This window comes from Limulus polyphemus, unplaced genomic scaffold (genome assembly GCF_000517525.1).
Source record: "Limulus polyphemus unplaced genomic scaffold, Limulus_polyphemus-2.1.2 Scaffold434, whole genome shotgun sequence".
Classification (NCBI taxonomy): domain Eukaryota; kingdom Metazoa; phylum Arthropoda; class Merostomata; order Xiphosura; family Limulidae; genus Limulus; species Limulus polyphemus.
The window spans coordinates 286,192-302,779 of record NW_013666044.1 but is presented as its reverse complement, the minus strand read 5'-3'; the positions used below and the strand labels follow the sequence as shown (position 1 = coordinate 302,779).

At 35.9% G+C, this 16,588-nt stretch overlaps 1 protein-coding gene across 7 annotated transcripts in view; it reads right to left on the bottom strand.

The window, feature by feature from the left end:
• The window catches only part of LOC106458244 (epidermal growth factor receptor kinase substrate 8-like protein 1), a 163,791-nt gene that overhangs the window by 101,788 nt on the left and 45,415 nt on the right, over window positions 1-16,588 (bottom strand). For 2 of the 7 annotated variants that reach the window (XM_022384391.1, XM_022384389.1), the window contains exons 1-2: window positions 12,803-13,028; window positions 6,753-6,849 (exon numbers count right to left, since the gene is read on the bottom strand). The exons of 1 other annotated variant lie outside the window; for it this stretch is intronic. The gene's annotated coding sequence lies outside the window, so the exon portion shown is untranslated. Of the gene's footprint in view, window positions 1-6,752; window positions 6,850-12,802; window positions 13,036-16,588 lie in introns of those variants that run through there. 4 more of the 7 variants (XM_022384388.1, XM_013917723.2, XM_013917724.2 and 1 more) reach the window with 3 other exon arrangements.

Below are 16,588 nucleotides of genomic sequence, written 5' to 3'. Positions count from 1 at the left end.
CTCCAATAACTAAATGTGATAAGTCCACTTTATGTGAAGATTTGACATAAAACTCCCTTCATCTTGCCTTAATAAGGTGACTCCATCTGATGTTCTTTGGTGTGAAAGAACTACTTATACAGCATCACAATCACATCTTGTAATGTTCCACCCAGAATTAACTTAGATTCCATTATTTGTTGTTCATGGCCCTATTGATGATATCCTTATTCTTCAGGAAAAGCTGTAGTGTTTGGTTCTACCATGCTCCAGTCACTAAATGTAAAGTTGTTTCTAATAAGTAATGGTAGTCTCATAACTGCCTTCCTTGCCATCACTGGAAGTTTAACCTTTTGTGTTGTGATTGCCGTCTAGTGCACATGAATTTCTTGGTCATAGACTGTGAAACTTTCTGAAGCAAGTCTTACCTCACACCTATGTTTCCACATGAAATCTATTCCCAATATGCACCATTCCTCGATGTCAATCATCCATATAATAATGTTAAGGAAAAAAGTGTCTCATTGTGAGAGTGATTTCCAAATTTCCTCTTCCTAGAACTTTATCACCATTCACTGTCTGTACCAATCACTCTTCTTGCTTCATCTCCAAAGGCAAGATTACAAGATCAGGTTGAACAATGGTGACTATGGAACCAGTGTCAAACATATTGCAAGGCTTTTCTGTTAAATGAGCAGTAAAATGAATACCTTGTTCTTCTTTAGTCCATCGATCTACTTTGCAAATTACTTTGAAATTAGCCTGATATGCATCTCATGGTAACTTTCTGTCATAGTTTGTTGGCTTCTCGATTGGGCAATGCTGTTGAACTCGCCTATTAAATTCTGTAACTTAAAGTAGTGATATACCTGGAGTAGTTCAGAAAGATACTACAGTCATTGGTGGTTCAGAAGTAGTAATAGTAACAGTTTATTTGTTTGTTTTGAATTTCGCGCAAAGTTACACGAGGGCTATCTGCGCTAGCCATCCCTAATTTAGCAGTAAAAGACTAAAGGGAAGGCAGCTAGTCATTACTACCCACCGCCAACTCTTGGACTACTCTGTTTACCAACGAATAGTGAGATTGACCGTCACTTTATAACGCCCCCACGGCTGAAAGGGCGGGCATGTTGTGTGTGCCGGGGATTCGAACCCGTGACCCGCAAATTGCGAGACAAGCGCCCTTACCACCTGGCCATGCCAGGCCTTATAGAACAGATGGATTCTTAAATTCCATATTTTATAATTAATTGTGTTTGAAACTGGACTTTTTGGGCGGGTGCAAAGACAGTTGTGGCTGGCTTAGTCCTTGCGTTTACTAATTCAGTTTCAAGATGTTTTATCTTGGTGTTGATGTCTTTCTGTACATTTCATATGACATCTTCGATTTTGTTGTTATAATCATTATGGACTTTTTCACTTCGTTGATGTCTTTTTTATATATTTCTCCTTTATTACTTCACTTATGGCTTCGTATATTTTCTGTGGTTTCTTCGATTTTGTCTATGATGAAGATTATTTTTATTCTTTCGTAAATCTTATGTACCTTCATTGTAACTCTCTTTTTTTTCTTAACCTTCTCTCAATTTTCTGGCTCTTCTTCTTTATCAAGTTTCTACTGTTTCATCAATTCCTGCACGTGTCGTTGAAGTTTTGTCTTGATTCTATTCTATTTTTACGAAAATAACCCCTCTACAAACACTAATGTTGCAAGCCCAGTCCAGTTAATGAAAGGAGAACATTCTATTTCTTCCACTGAAAGTTCTACAAACTTCCCGTTGTTCAAGGTAATCAATGATAGTCAAGCAATAGGCCTAACTTCACAAACTAATAACGTTAGTTATATACTTGAACCTGACAATGACATTCTAACTATAAAGAGGTGCGCTTGCGCGTTACGAAAAAAAGGTAAGAAAAAGGAGGTTTCTTGGTAACATAATCAATAATCTTGAGTTTTAAAAAGGGGTTTTGTTCCACCAAAATCCTCGAAGTAAAAGAAAAGGATGTATTTTAGATGGTGAATAAAGTCTCTTTTTTTCAGAATCAAGCTCATCTGGTTCAACAAGAAAATCAAGCAAGGTCAATAGAGTCGTTGTATACAACAGTATATAATGAACAGATAAACAGAGGTCTTTGGGTCCATCTGTTCTTCACAGTGTTACCTTAACATGCGAATACAACGTAAGTCAAGATTGATGTTAATCTACTGTAAATGTAAATAAATTATGTAAAAGATAGAATATTTACATCTGTAATCAGTGTTTTACTGGACGTAAGAAATCCCTAAAATTAAGAATACATGGTAGATTTCAGTGAGAAAAAATCCGTAAAATTGAATAAATAAGGGGTACTTTTTTACCCAACAATTTAAGAATTGGAGGGGTGGGGCAGAATGTGAAAGGAGCATGAATACCACTTTACACTTACAGCCACGGGCGCTAGTAAGGTTGAGAAAGGTATTGTTCATTTGAGGCATTATGGGATATGTTTTGAAATACTTTCTTGTAGTTTTATGTGGGGATGGGGGTGAGGGGGTAATATTAGCTACATAGGTAAGTGTTAAGTACTAGAAAATGAGAATGTTGAATAAGTTCTTAATAGTTTAATCAGTTTAGTAGGCTTAACTTCCGGGCTTGTAAACTTATTCCGTGTCTCCGGTACTTTAGTACTTGGTTGACATAGAAACATAAAATTTATGAGGCTGAACAAACAAAGACTCAATAATCAATCATCAACTAACTGCTACTCTAGTCTTGCTGTCATATTTTATATATTCAAATCATTCTTATACCCACAAAAAAAATTCTTGTTATTGAGATACACTCTTATCACAGGATGTTAGAACTATCTCTAACGAACGTCTAAAATTAAAACATTAAAAACATAGACTACAAAAGTATATTGTCTGCATTCCATAATCCTAAAAAAGTAACAGTTCTTATTGTATTATGTTTATATTGTTCACTTGGATAACTTCGCGGTACTGTGTAACGACTAATGAAATAGTCATGAATTTTGCCCTTCCGTAACTAGTTTAGCATACATCTTTATTCAGATATATTAAGGTAGAGTTTTAAAAATTGTTTTGCTGGTGTTCTGCATGTAGTATGACATTCTTGTTAAATGAATGTTGAAAAATCGTAAACATGTACTAGTCCTTTTACTCAAGTGAAGCTTGCGTGTGCTAACAACTAGAAACTCGTATTAATTTGGCCCTGTGTCTCTCCGCCCATCTAAAGTAATGGCACATATTTGTGTACAAACTGATGTGAATTAGGGGTTTTAATTCCCTATAAATGTTATCCGGAAACGCCAGTGACGTATTCAGCGTTGGATTCTGGTAATCAATCAATCAATCATTGGGATTTAGGTTTTGGAGACCTGGGAGGGTCAGGTTCTTAGTAGACCTCTTCCTCCCTCCTGAACTGTTGTTGTTGGATGTTCTTAGCTTGGAGCTTTAGAAGTAAGCTGGTTTGGATGTCTGTTTCTATTACAACTTTCCTTTTCAGGGCTATGTCCATTTTATGTTGTCAGATTATGCATCTTTCTGATACATAACCTGACAGCATAAAATGGACAATGCTAGTATACAACATTTCAACATTTTACCTAAATTGCGCGCGTGAATCATAATTCCCACTGTCTTTGTCCTGTGTGGATGTAAAAATAATTCATTCTGTCTTTGTCCTATATGAATGTGTGTAGAAAAGCCTCTCACCCTATCAGCCAGTAAGAGTTAAAGAAAAACTGTAAGCTAGCCAGGCCAACAAGTATCAAGACCTACACAATTACTGTAAATAAATATTTTGTTTATTTTCTCATTTATGTTTGTTCCTTTTCTTTACAGATCGAGTTCGAAATTATTCTATGCAGTATTTTCCGATTATGTATTTTGCGGATACACTTGTCAGTGCATTTGAATACCTCAACAGAAGTTCTATAAAGTTTTCGATTATCATGTGTAGTTTTCGGTTGTATTTTCCGTATATCCCATTTATTTAATGCTGGTTTTTAGCAAAGTTTGGTAATTTTCTAGATTTATGTACTTTTTTGGTCCAAGTTCCTTTGCTTTCGGTGTGAAGACATTGTTTTCGGTAAAGTTTTCGTTGTTTAGATGTTCAAGGTTGTTTGTTGTTTTGTTATTAAGCACAAAGCTACACAAAGGGCTGCCTGTGCTTTGCCCACCACGGGTATCGAAACCCCATTTCTAGCAGTATAAGTCCGCAGACATATCACTGTGCCACTGGGGGGAGGGGGGAGGAATATTTGAAAAAGAGCATTGTTTGTAACAATTGGAATATAGCGTTATGTGAAACAGTTGAAAGACAGCATTATATGAAACAGTTGAAAGATAACATTATCTGAAAGATTTGAAAGGTTGTTTGTTGTTTTGTTATTAAGCACAAAGCTACACAAGGGGCTATCTGTGCTCTGCCCACCACGGGTATCGAAACCCCATTTCTAGCAGTATAAGTCCGCAGACATATTGCTGTGCCACTGGGGGCAATATTTGAAAGAGAGCATTCTTTGTAACAATTGGAATATAGCGTTATGTGAAACAGTTGAATAAAAGCGTTACCTCTAACAGTTAAAATGCAGCATTATTTGAAACAGTTGAATAACAGTATTATCTGATATATTTCAAAGAGAGCATTCTTTGTAACAATTAGAATATAGCTATCTGAAACAATTTAAAGAGAGAATAGCCCACTGCCCACGTTTCTCTTCACGCCATTTCTCTGGTTTGTCACTAACATACTTTTGGCAACCATTAAAACTCTAGGGTGGAGAAACTCCCAACGTGGGCTAAACATGGTTTTCAGCTAATTATAAAAACAAAACAACCAAAAGGTGTATGTTAATCTACACCTTTAAATCTCAAGTAGCTTATGAATATTCCGAGTACAAATCAAATACGTGTCCGCTTTTAACTGGTAAGAATACAACTAGCTGATTAGTAAATCAACAATGCGCTTCTTTTTAGGGGTTTTGACAGAAGGACTGATGATAAGTATGATATTCACTGTATAATTCCATACCATAAATGATGAAAATAAAAAGATGGCGGGTCAACAACCAACCCTGTGCCGCAAGCCACTATACCTTAAATTATTGACCTTTACAAATGTTGTTCTAGGAGTTCTTCCGTACTGAAGGATCAAGATGAAGAAAACCAGATTCAGCTAGTCCGACCTTGTTCTACAGTCCGGTTTCTACAAGTGTCACATGCTCTTTTATAAACAATGAACGATAAGAATAGTATTGCTTCTTTGAACTAATTACAAAATATTTTACATAACCATCATAATGTCTTGCTAAAAAAAATTCAAAGAGAAGAAACGTCACCAATATTATTAACTGCGTCAGTAAACTGCCAAGACCCGCATGATTGTGGCTATCTTATGTTTGTTTGTTTGTTATTAAGCACAAAGCTACACAATGGGCTATCTGTGCTCTGCCCACCACAGGTATCGAAACCCGGATTATAGTGTTGTAAGTCCTCAGACTTACCGCTGTGCCACTTGGGGCCTATCTTATGTGAAGGAAACTATACAGTCGCAGTATTTATGATCTATTTATACCCTATTTAAATACTCCAATGTGAGGACCAGGAGTACCAGTCATCTAGACGTTGAATGACAGTTAACATTACCGTAGGAAGCAATTTTTGAGTGATAAGGCCATTCCCACATCGCCATTTCTAGGGATTCTGGGGGCATGCCCCCCTAAATTTTTTGAAAATTTTATAACATGAGATTAAACCTTGAGCCATTTTAACTACAAATGGGATGGCAATATTCAACAGAATATAACGAGTGTTCACAAAATTATTTACTAATTTAAGATTTTAGATAAGGCAATAAGTACACATATGGTCTGTATGATCTAAATCTCATCGTGGATAGTATCACTTTCTTACACACAGGTATTTCAAGGTGTTCCTGTTCATCTTTACACGCATACAATGTTTTCGAAGAGTTTGCCAAACAGTCTGGAGTCGCCCCAATCTCCCTATATACGGATAAAGTCAATGTATTTATCGGAACATACGCGCAAAATTAAGTCTTAAAACTTTCTACGGTAGTATTTGTTTTTTATTAATACTTACGAGCTCCAATCAGGCACAAGTTATTACTGATACAGTACGATTTTTTTTTGTTAGTCACTAATTATACATAAGAATTTCATCAACATTTAAATTGTGTTTGTCGTTAGTACAAACACACAAAAACTGGTATCTGAAAAGTTTTTTTTCTCGTTAAGTATTACGATTTGAAAAACTTCTTCATGATTATCTTGACTTCATAACATTTCTAAAGTAGTTTAGGGTGAGCTTTTTTTTTTAATACTTCATACTCTAGCACAGCAATAGGTACTAAAGCTTCAGTTCCCTCTAGGTACATAATTTATGTAGTTTTTACAAACTTCGCTTCTCTACTACAGGTCTTGGCCTTGATCTCGTACACAGAATCACGTGAAGTTATTTTGTTTGCTACAAAACCTGGCGGAACTGTTTAGAACTACACAAATGTAGGGTGTTGGTATGTTAAACCTGTAGCTGATAATTAAGTAATACAATGCATACATGTTCTCCGTCTAGACCTCATACAAAAATGTCCTTCATATCTCCCAAGTATCACTGCTATTCTTTCAGTCTTCATTAATAATAATATATGTATATCTATATATACTGGAACTTGTTGATGACAAGAGAGACCCTACACTTAAGTTCAAGTACAGGATGCTTGTAATGTATATCATATTTATCTTACCTTGACAACCCACACAGTTTCCTATTTCATTTCGTGAGTCTCTTTGACATCATAAATACAATCAATTCACTGCGACACCAATTTCGTCACGTTGAACCTACAATTTATGAGAAAAAACTACCGAACACATGAACAAAATAATACTAAAACAATACGCTTTTTAAGTTACTTGTATCGCATTGTACTACATCTGAAGAGTTTTTTTTTAATATGGACTAACGAACCCAAGGTCAAAACTTCCCAATGATGAAATACAAGGACAAGAAGTCTCAAATTTTTATCACTGGTGTTTATCAAACATACAAGTTATTCTGCTCAGTGACAGTTTTGAATTATGTGTGGGTACTTGTTAAAAATCAAACAACAAAAACGGAAAATTTAAACCCCCCTAATTGTTTCACGCACTGTTGTGCAACAACACCTCTCCAGGACATATATATTATAATGTAAGTAAAAATTCGGTGTGTTATAATTGTACTAGAAAGTAACTATCGTATATTTGAGTCACAAGGAAAGAAAGAAACAACAACAACAAAAGACGTGCAACAACATATAGTTCTCAAAAATTATACTATTTGTATACACCATAAGAGTAAACTCCTGTTGTTGTATTTACAAGGAAGTGAACAGTAAAATATAAATTATTTATTTTGGACTTCTAAACAACACAGTGTTAAATTGTTATTTCTAACCACCATATTCTTAATTCATATACATAAAGGCCACTTGAAAATGATGGATATCTGTTATAAAACAACTGTGTAGATGATATATGCAAATAACGCCCTACATAAACCTGCAGTGCGTAAACGAACCAGCAATTAATAACCAGAAAAACAAAAATAATTGATTCATAATTAGACTTACATAAGCTGCTAACCATAACAACGACTACTTTTGTTTCGGTTATTCGCGCAAACTACACAAAGGTTTGTTTGTTTGTTGAATTTCTCCCAAAAGTACTCCAGGGCTATCTGCGCTAGCCGTCCCTAATTTGAAGTGATAGACTAAAGGAAAGGCGCCTGATCAACAGCACCCTCTGACAACTCTTGGGCTACTCATATCTGACAGAAGAGTGAGATTTGACAGTCGCTCTAACAGCACACACACACAGCTCCAACGAGCGAAGCGTATTTTTGCAATAAAAACTGCGAACCATAAGCCCTCGGATTCACAATCCGAGAACACTAACTACTAGGCCACGCTCGGCCCAGCTATGACTGTAATGTATAATCCCCCCCCCCAAAAAAAAACCTTCAATTTTTCAACTTGTGTGCCAAATCCTAGGTTCAAAGGATTTATTATATTCTATACTATAGAACTATAGGCTTTACGTTCAAACTTTGTAAATACAACAGGAAAACTTTTTTTAATTATCGTTATACGTCATTTAAGTTTTATAATTTCTCGCACTGTAATACATCAGCTTAGATGGACATTTCTTACAACTGTGAGATATTAACTATTTTCAGTTTTTCTTAGAACAACTAGTTTTCACATTACATAGTAAGAGTTTTCATAAAAGATTAAATGAATAGATTACATGATATCAGCATACTTTGTGTGTTTGATGGTAAACGTTAATGAAATCAGCAAAATCTTAAAGATCCGGCTCTCATATTGAAACGGAAAGTTACACTCTTCACCTCTACGAAAGAATGATGAACTGAAACGTGATTTTAAAACAACAAAACACGTTTCGGGCGATACGCATGTAGAATCCGAAATACTCTCTTACTGCTAGAATCCGGTCCAAATTCAAGGTAAAAACTTATCTAATGTGTGTGATAAACAGAAGCATGAATAGTCGTAGAAAGAATAAAGATCCTAAAACTGGTCCGAATGAGACACTGAAACGTGCACAGAAACGCATAACGAAACTTTATATCTGCATATTGTAATGGAGTAATATCTCTTCATAAGACAGATCAGAGCTCGTTAATTGAACTTTTCTAGCATGGAGAGTAAATTCAAGCACAATTTGTCTAAGTTTTTGGTGATCTTTAAAACATCACTCAGTTAGCCATTCAAGTTTTGTGGATGCCAAATAGTGCCCCCCCCCCAAAAAAAAAGGGAAAAACAAAAACAAAAGGATGTAATTTAAAGAAAAAAGTTCACGGACATGTTCAGGATGATCCGAAATATACCTTCCACTTTCTCTGTTAACTATGTTCCACAGCTGGCTGGAGTTAACGTCAGGAATGGCATTCATCATCTCGGTTATTTCGCTGTTAACTAACTCAGCCGTAACAACACATTCCATGGTAAAATAAGCACGTGTACATGGCTAGAGCAGCTTCACAAATGCACTGGAAGCACAAAAAATCATGTATCTGTAGTGGCTCATTACTTAGAGCATCATGGTTAAGGTACATCAAACCCACCAATCCTTGTTTTTTCCATAGCTGAGCTTGTGAAATGCTGAAAGTAGTAAATAAATTGACCTGTCAGTTTGAACATCGAATATATCAATTCACCACTGTTATCTTTTTCTTTCTTTTTTTGCGTGAGCATGTTTGTGTGATTTATCTAGTTTTTAATCCTGTGATTTCTTGGTATCATAAGTATATTTTTAAACCTCTAACCAAAATACAACGGCATATCTGATAGGATATTACAAAAGTCAAGGTTACATTAAGATGTAAGATAGATTAGGATTTATCCAAGCAAACCAACTCAAGAAATTACTTGTTATATTATCATTCCAAACACCTATGAAAAAAAAACCCAACAACATATGGTATCTCTGATGGTCATACAAAGATTGGCTATATTGGCAACACATACTTTATTTGGACCCTATTGAGAGATAAATTTCTGTGATTGTGATCATGTTGTATTTAGTTTCCTGTTTCTTCATAAGAAATCTGTAGTATTGTTTCACATGATCGGACTTCTTTGGAGAATAGCCATGTCGATGTCTCCACCTCCTTCTGCAGCTTTCCAAAAATCCGGCTAATGTATTAGGTTTGCGACTTTCCAGCAAGTGTATAAATAGATAAACGGCACAAAAGTCTACCGGGATTGGATCAAGGACTTTGGCAAGTATATGTTCAACTGGAATTTACTGTGATATTGACAAGCTTTACAAAAATAAAAAACAACAGAATTTTCACTTACGTCGAGCGTTGGAATTATCAAGAAATACAAAAGTAACAAACACTATCATTGTGAGGGAAAGGGGAGTATAAAAGGTAAATACTACGGGAATGCCACCCCTTTATTATGTGAGAAATCAACTGCACCAGAGTACATTCACGTGCTGATAGCTTACACTGTAACTGTTTTTACCCAGTCAATCATAATGTATCACACCTGTATAAAACCTATAGAAGTACAGGTAGTCATACTATGCCCAGCAGTAGTTGTAGTAGTAGAGTGTGAATCCAGTCTTGGCCCCTAAGATTGAAATACCGTACACAAGTGTAGAAACAAAGATAGTTCGTGCGAAACATTGCAGCAAGATTAATGTTTCCGTAGAAGCCATATGCAAGACTCTGAAACGGGTACGTAAAACTGGCACTGTTAATAACAAAAATGGTGAAGGAAAAAAAATCGCTAAATGGGCACGTTCTTTATGAAATAGACGAAGGTCAATAACAGATCTTGCCAGTAGCTTTGCCGTAAGTACAGGTATTAATGTTACCTGAAGAACAGTAAGATACACATTAGCACAAAGTTGTCTCAATGGACATTCGGATCAAATATGGCACACTGAATCAGAGCTTTGTACTAAAATATGTAAATTGAGGGTATCAAGAAGAGCAGGACAACAAGCTTTATTTATATGGATAGCAAGGTGATACACATTAAATAAGCTATTCAGGTGACCCAAAAGGAGAAAGAGAGTAAGGAAAAAAGATCCGACAATAATACCAATGATCTATCGAATCACTATAAACAAGCTCGTAGATTTCTCCAGCATCTCTGACGTTTGGTTCAGAAAGTAGCTTGACGGCTAACCTCTGATACGGTCGTTCTGAGAAACTAGATTACGATGAAACACAAACAGAATGCAGCATTTTAAGAGTTTACTGGAAAAACCTGAAGTCACCGAGAAGATGAGAAACGATATTAAGGTATTGCTGAGAAATATGGGTTTCGGTGTGCCCCTACAAGAAACGACATCTCTCACACGGTATATCAAAATTAACGAGAACGTACTCGAAATTGCTACTGTTAGTATACACAAAACAATATGTAGACAGACTGAAAGTCAATCATACACTGTTGAGAATTCATCAACAATAAGTAAACTAATTTTTCTATTGCAACTCTCAAGTTTAAAGGAAGATAAGAAAACAATATACTGTTTCGTATTGTTACACGAGATAAGCTGAGCTTTGAGTGTGTTTTCTTTCCTATGTTGCGTAGGCCAGTTCATGACTGCGTTGTACTAGGATAGTACAGTTGCTGAACGTTTAATTCTAACATAAATGGCCAAGCTTTCTTTCCCCTCAAAATAACTGTACATTATTACATCTTATAAGAAAAAAAATTACAGTTAAAGTGTGCTGTTTAACATTATAGTGGACAAATTATTACACAAACAGATTCCGCACTTGGGTTACAACAAATATATGCTACCTTATCGTTAAATGAACAATTTACAAAATTATAAAACGATAAGATACGACACACTGCTTCCAGCCTATCCAAAACTTACTGAGGCACTAAGTTGTTTGTTTGTGTCAGACCTTTTTACAAAGCTACAAAAGATTTGTTTGTTTGTTTGAATTTTTCGCAAAGCTACACGAGGGCAATCTGCGCTAGCCGTCTCTAATTTAGCAGTGTAAGACTAGAGGGAAGGCAGCTAGTCATCACCACCCACCGCTAACTTTTTTACCAACGAATAGTGGGATTGACCATCACATTATAACGCCCCCACGACTGAAAGGGCGAGCATGTTTGGTGTGACGGGGATTCGAACCCGCGACCCGCAGATTGCGAGTCGACCGCCCTAACCACCTGGCTATGCCGAGCCTACTACGAAAGAACCGTCCTAATTTACAGCAGACTAGAGTGAAGGCAGTTATAGTAAACAGCACCCACCGCCAACTCTTGTCTAACAGAATAGTAGGATCCACCCGTTACTCTTATTGCACGACGCCCCAAATTGCGTAACGAGTTTCTGCAGCAACGAAATACGAACTTTGAATTATCAGATATACAGTCCAAGCACACTTTTCACTAGGCCACGCCCGACCTTGTGAGTAATAATATAGTTTCTAAAAATATATGAGCCTATACGTTACCATGACGGTAGTTTCCAATATAACAATTATCTGTTTATTTTCAATAATTATAGTATTTATGCGTTTTGATAGTGTTTAACCATGCTACAAAAATACTTATCTATTATTGGCTGGAGACGGCTTAAATGGGTAATGAAGAAAAACTTTAATATAAGTTTAACATGACAGCAAACCTTGACAAAACCTTGTCGAAACGTTGTACATTTGCTGTCATGTTAAACTTATATTAAAGTTTTTCTTCATTACCCATTTAAGCCGTCTCCAGCCATTATTAGTCTCAAAGTGGGTTCCTCGTCATCGAACTTATCTATTATGGTCTGGCTTCGATAATTCTAGTTATATACAATATTCACTAACAAGAACAACCCAATGTCCCAGTCTGTAAGAGTTAGATGCTAAAACAAGGTTATAAACAGTGCACTACTGTTGTTTACAGGCTCGCTAACTGTGAGGAGGGCCAGTTCCCCCCCCCCCCCGAAGAAGATTAGGAGCACCTGACAACTATATCAGTTTTATACTGTTAAAGTGTGTGCTCTAATTCTGCAATACAATATAAGACAAGCCAAGTATTGAATATCCACCTTACGAAAATCAAAGCGCTTCCAGAAGCCGCTACCTGGACTTCCGCAAGAAATTGACACCCCACTCCTTCCCTATTTAAATCTCAAATGGCCTAGCTTATTGATTATAGAAATATAATGTTTATACCGAGTAGTACACTTTAGGAGCGCTCACTGATACGTCCGAAGCGTGCCTGACTACTAACTACAGAAGCTACCTCTACTCGTAACTTACCTCATCAAATGTCTCAATCGTGTCCAGCTGGATGCTTCTAACACGCTATATTTTCGTCATCGATTTTAGGATCTTTCATAAATCTATACCCTAACGATGGAGTTTTGCAGATAAACGTCTTCTTCTTTCAGCTCAAAACGTTGAACCCTTTAAGGTAAAGCGTGAAAACACAGATTCAGACTTTCAATCCTGCATCTATCTTGTTACCGGGTCTATATGTCTGGCTTTAAAGTTAACGCCGCGACGTGCGCTAGCGAACTTGTGACGTCACCAGAAGGAGAAAGACTCCATCGAGGCTTTCATGCGTTGGATTCATACACCACTCAACCGTTTCAAGCACTGTCAGCACACAGTTATTACATAATTTAACTGCCAATAACCACATGTTGCGAATATAAACAACTATTGGGATAGTTCCTCATAATTTGTCCAGCTAATTTGAGCTTTGCGAATTTGAATATTCAGAAGAGAAATGATATAATCTAAGCTTTTCTCGAAGAAAGGCTTTCAACATTAAACTATATTTTTCGCTACAAAAGTTAAGTTGGTCTTTTTGCTTCTCTTGGGTATTATTTCATATTCAACGACTATAAAGAGAGCTAAATACGAAAGCTTAACACCATACTTCGAAAGTCGAAAGCCTTTGAATTACACCATAGAATAGTAGGAATAGCATCACAAAACAACATATACATTTACAGAAAAAGTAAATAATATCTGACCCCCCACCCCTTTAAAAAACAACAAATGTATTGCTGTTATGATAGCATACCGTGTGGGGCACATATACTAAAAAACATCAATACTTGTTTCTATTGTTGTTTGTTTCAGTTTATTCACATTACGAGGTCTTGTCAGTAAACTTTATATGTAGTCCTTACTCCGAAAGAAAACCACACCAATAGTAGGGTTACGCCCCGCTGACTAAAGCAGTGCCTGCAGCCTTTGCAGTAGCTGACTCCAAAAGGCCCTGTCTGGAATGTAAGGAATGGAAATGAGAAGGAACTGGTACCAGCAGCACAGCTAGTGCAGTCAATACACCTAAACAACAGGTTTAGCAATCGAGTACGCCCGAGGTGACAGTGGAAACACAACAATATCGCACGAATTGCTTGAAAAAAAAATGTTACATTTTGTATGTTGATTTAGATCACTATGACAACTAGTTCACCTTCAACAACTATAATATAATAGCCTTACAAATTCTATAATCATGTATTGGACGAATACTTGTAAAAGTCATGCAACAACTTATACCCTTATATTTACAAACCGTTTATTACTGATTTTTTTAGAACGATGTTGATTTACAATAATTACTTGAACAAGAGTTCATCACATCATTTAAATTAAAGTTTAATATTTTAAGCGATAACAGAACGTATAATGAAACCAAAACCAACTGATCAATATATCACATTTTTATCTTTATGATCTAAAGATAACACAGAACATCTGTATCTTTGCATAAGTGAACTTGTCCTTATTATGAACTACAGTGTAAACGTGGGTAATGTTACAAAATTATTTTCAGTTCAACAGAACGTCAACTGTTGTCACCAGAAGAAAAACAGCAAACATGATAATAAGATTTGTTTGAAAGCTGAAATAGTTTCTTTTTCTTTTTTACAACGATTATTATTTTCGTTTACAGTAAGAACCATGTAAAATCGTGATTATCTTATTTTTATGCAAATATTGGCTATGCAATAATAAAATGCTGCAATTGAAAAAAACAACAACATCCACTCTACCATAACTAGTAAGTAGTATAGGTTTATTCAAATAGATATCTTAAAATATTTTATGTGCAAGTGAACTGCATTTAATTAGTTAACGTTCTCCTGAACAGGATGAGAAAGCTCGTAAGCTTGTTCTAGTCCTCTCTCTTAAAAAAAAAAAAGTTACATACTACAACGGTCACTTTGTGAAGACTTGTAAGTGTCTGACCATTTTTTTCTTCATCATCGCTTCCCTGGTGTGTGGACGGTATCCAAGCTGATGAGATGGACAGAGTTTTGTACAAGTTATTGTATCTTTACCTCCTTTACGTATACATAATGGAAATTATTGTTGACATACATTAGCTAGGATTAAGGGATCACGCACTATGATCCCGCGTTCTGACTAAACTGTGCGAAATAACAGAATATTTGCTCCAGTCTTTGTCTAGCGCAGGACATCTATGTACATGAGTATCAAAAACATATCCAACATTAAGAGTACACACAAATATACATCAAAATGTGCGTAGAATGTATTTGTTTAAAGTAATTCGATCGACATAGTAGTTATGTTTTTTCTCTGAGAAGTTGACAATCGCCATGCTGATTCAATAAATTTCAGTAAGTTTCACTAGTTGTGTGGATAACCACAGAAGATATCATGGTAACCGCAGTAGTTGTCAAGGTAACCACAAGGTTTTCAAAGTAGCCACGGCAGTTTCACATATATTTATTTTCTTTGATAATGGTATTTTGAACTTTCTGTCCACTCTAGCATTACTATACATTGAAATAATTCGATTTTGATAAACTCCTTATAATGCAACACTCTGCTTAATTAAGATAAAACAAATGCATTTTACAGACACTAATTAGCATTTTAAGTCATACCCTTTTTTTTCTCCAGATTTTTATCATATAGTCTGTACCAAACCATTATATACTTCAAATAGGAAAATATTATTTTAATGGAGAAAATTCTACTCATGCTATTTACACCACGTACACATTCCTTCGAGAAAGCGAAAACCTAGTCTAGCAAGTTTTCTTTTAACAGGTTGTGACCCTGAAAATAGAACGAGCCTAAAAAGAAAGGTAGAAGGAAGGAGCAGCAGAACTGAAAAGTTCATAGATGTCCAAAATCTATCCTGGGGTAACATGAACCACTACTTGAGAAAAATCTTTGAATATAAAATAATTTTTCACTAGATATACACATCATCAACCAGCAAGGCTTGCTAAAGCATATAGAGAAAAAATATCCTATTTCATTATTTCGTTTTAAGAGAAGTTTTAATTATCACAAATATCAAGAATGTTGACTACAATTGAGAACTCGAAAGGACGGACGCTGTGAAAATGCAACTAATTGAATATACCAGTTTTACCCTACACTGCATTTTCCTGGGTGTACTCTCAGGGGTCGAATATGATTCCTATGTGAAACCTTTGAATTTTATGATTTTAAGAATATTATTACCGACTAATGGTGTTGTTTTAACGCTAATATCAGCTCTACAAGAGTCGAGCGTGGCCTTATGGTTAGCGTGTACGGATTATGATTTTGAAGTTCACGGTTTGTGTTCCTTTCCGCATAAACGCGCTTCGTTTGGGGCTGTGGGTGTCTTAAAAGAATGACAGTAAAATCCTGTTATTAGGTCAGACAAGAGTAGCTCAAGAGTGGCGGTTGGTGCTGATAACTAACTACCTTCCTTCTACTCTATCAGTTTAGATAGCCCTTGCAGCTATTCGCGAAAGTTCTAAAACAAACAGCTTCTAAACTCTAACTGTTAAGTGGCAATGGACGAAGTTTTCTTTAATCGCAACAAATTCATGTCTATCCACCAAAACGGGCAGAAAGTAGAACGTGGGAATAAAATTTGTGAATATTTATTCACTAGAATTCTTTGCACTGTTATTAAAATAAACTATTCTAAAATTACACTTAACTATATATATATATATATATATAGACGACGTTTATTTTTTCTTCGTCTGTGTACTAGTACGTCGTTCGTTTCGTCGGTTCGGTTACGTAAACACCACGTAGTCGTGGTGGTGG